Raw genomic sequence first — 3496 nt, 5'->3', positions numbered from 1 at the left:
AAAAAAATTTGTTAATACCAATGCCATTATCGATTCCCCTTATTGATCTGATTCTTTGTCAATTATGTTATCGATTTATGGTCAGTAGGCTATTCTATGTGGGGAAACTTAACTGTTCTATTATTGTCACTGTTAATCTTTTGGTTGCTACATGCTTGCTATTTTCTTCCATTTTGTCTCATCAGTGAGAAACTCTGGAGTCCGAGGACTTGTGTACTACTTTATTGACAACAAAACAATAAAAGCTGTTGCTGGCTGTTTCATGTCTGATTTTTTTCTAAAATAAAACTTTTAAACTTTTGCGTTTTAAGGTATACATTTTGAAGATGGGTGTATGGTCATTTATTTTACTAGTCTTGTGAATTGTATACTTAATTAAAAAATATTGCAGCCTACTTACTTCTAAATAAATACATTTTATTTGTGTCAAAGGGCCAGCGATCTTTTGTGTTAACCCATAAGAAATCATCACCTCTGAGTGATATTTATGGCATGTGATACAGTAGGCCAGGCTGTGGCTCTAGGTGTAAACAACCTATTTTAATTGAAATAACTGGTACTAATTATTATTATTATTATCATCATCATCATCATCATCATTATTATTATTATTATTATTAATAATAATAATCATAATCATAAAATATATTAATTTTAGTTAATAAACTTGTGTACATTAGTCAAAAAAAGGGCTACATGCACCACATTTAGCAGAAAGCTAATTTACATTTGCAGTCCTATTTATTTACATTGCTTTCTGTTTTTTTTGTTTGTTTGTTTGTTTGTTTGGTTTTGTGTTTTTAAAAAATCAATTTATTGTATCAAGCACATTGTTTGCATTGGAAGGCATTGAATGGTGTGAATCAACCGTTAAAGTTGGTAAAATTGCTCCCGTTATTGCATTATTGCTTTATTTCCCTTCTGTTTACATTTGACATGCTGTGGAACCCCACAGCCACGTAGGGTCATGTGGACGTNAAAAGTTTTACATTTGTAGTGTACTGCAATGTTCAAAAACATTTCATAAAAAATGAAAATAACGGCAAATATTTGTCAAATGAATATAATTTAGGTGATTTAAATACAGCAAAACAGTGTAATTTTACAGTCCTATATTGTCATGCATTTGAATACTACTTGGCGTAAACATCATCAGTTTTGTCCTATATTTGTAATTTAAATTAATCATTTTTTCTGTGATTTTACTAGATATTGTCTTTAGTTTAACAAAGCACAGAAAATCTATAAAATAACATTTATAAATTAATGACCATTTTTCAATCTTGAATATACAGAGTTTTTCTTTTAATAATAGCAAATATCTGGAAAATGATATATATATTTTTGTACATTCACATATCTTTTTTTTATAGTGTCATTTTAAGGTCAAATTTTGAAAAAGAATGCATTACCTTTTATTAAAACACAGATGATGGGCATGGAAGGAAAAAAAAAAATCTCACTATTGTTGATGGAGTCACAAAAGGGTTAATTTAGCCAATTGTGCACAACAAGTCGTCAAGCTGTTAAACTGGTGACAAATTCTCAACCACTGAGTTAATCTACACCCTGGTCAGGTGAGGCTTTATAGAACAATGACCAGATAGTGTGACCAGCACACAGACACTCCTTTGACCAGTGACTGTAAAATGCTTCCTTAAAATGCAGCTTTAATCACATGATACTGATGAATACTGGCTGCATCTCAGTTAGGGGCTGTAGCCAGGCACTTGAAAATCCACAACTCCAACATTTGTCATCTGAGAAATCATTTCAAACAGCATAGTGCAACAGACAATCAGCCTCAGGATGCTTTGGATGTCTGACAACATGATCCTGTCCCTAAAAATGTCCATCAACCCTTCAGGAAGAGTGAGACAACATTCCACAAGCAGCATCGACCACCTCATTAACCCTCTGCGTCGCTGATGTGTGACTCGTTACTGACTTGTGATTTCTGCTCTATGACCCCACTCTCCATCGCCCCAGTATCTTCTCCAATACAGTGAATTCTTGGTTTGTGCATGATGTCCGGTCTGTTGTAGAGACGCCGCATGTTGCAGCAACAAATACTTATTCCTCTACGTCAACAAGAACGGACAGAGTTTAATAAAATATGACATGCTGCAGCTATACTTTTGTTTGGGAGAAGAATAGACAAGATCTCCTAAGTAGCCATATGCCCTCCACACATTTGGCTTTGGCCCAAGATCTCTCAGTTGGATTGATATATTATACAGCCAGCAGGGAGAAATTAGCTCTGCATATTACTCATCTTTTGAAGAGAGCAATGTAACTTGGTCTGATGAGAAACTGCATAAAAATGATCATGAAGTGAGGTCATATAGAGCATTTCATAGAGTTACACTGCAAAAAAAAGTAATAAAAAAAAAAATTAAATGATAAAATGAAGTAAAAAACCTAAAAAACAAACAAACAAACAAAAAAGAACAAGTAAATAATGAAAAATCATAATTTCATAAATATACAGTAAGTTTTCAGATGTAAAGTAACAGTTTTGGGCCTTTATCATACAGTAGTGTGTTTGATTTTTTATTTTTTTGGCTCTTTAATGTTTAACAAAATGTATTTATTTACATATATAAAACACTGAAAATGACCTAAAATAGTATCATAGTAATATGTATAATATCACATTGATAGATATATAGATATAATGAGAAATTAAATACTATATATATTAGAGATGCGCCGATCCGATACTGGGTATACAGGACGAAATTATGGTATCTGATGATTTACTTCATAGTGGTAACTGACCGATCCGATACCGCCACACACACACATGGCTACAAGTTTACAGCATCAGAGAGTGTCTGCAACCCGACTGGTCGAATCTACAAGGGTGGGACTTGTGCTTACCGGGTTGACTGTCTGAGACACTCCATTGGCTCTTCAGGCTGTCACTCACCCCCAAAGCCCTCCTATTTGCCAAACTAGGTGTCAATCAAAAGCTGAGACGTCCGTCAAGCTGACTGTAGCGCTTTCAGCGCGATCTAAAATAGATTCAGCCTGATTTTGCCAGAAGAAATGGATAAAACAGCTGGAGCTGATCTCAAGCTGGGAAGACATTACTTCAGAATTTGTGCCTTTGAGGATCTAATACGTTTTACGGACCGAGTTATTTTATTATGATTATGTTCACTGGTTCTGTCCGGACAGAATGAGACCAAGCTGGTGAGGAATGAGCGATGTTTGAGCTGCAGAGAGCCTTCAAAAGTAAGAAAACTTGGATTTTAACATTTTGCTTGTCTGTACAAAAAGCTTTTTGTGTCAACGCTGTGGTTGCTGCAGGTCAAAAAGGTTTATATCATCGGAAAGAGGAGACTCTGAGCTTTCATTTGATGTGTATATTGTCGGGAAACTTGATTGTGGAGCGAGCACATATGAAATGAAATGAAAAATACTTTATTCATCCCAGAAGGGAAATTCAATTCAATATGGCTGCAATGTTTTTGAAGAGTGGTCACGTCCC

Source organism: Stegastes partitus, unplaced genomic scaffold (genome assembly GCF_000690725.1).
Source record: "Stegastes partitus isolate 25-593 unplaced genomic scaffold, Stegastes_partitus-1.0.2 Scaffold43, whole genome shotgun sequence".
Lineage (NCBI taxonomy): Eukaryota > Metazoa > Chordata > Actinopteri > Pomacentridae > Stegastes > Stegastes partitus.
Note: the sequence above shows the minus strand (reverse complement) of the source record.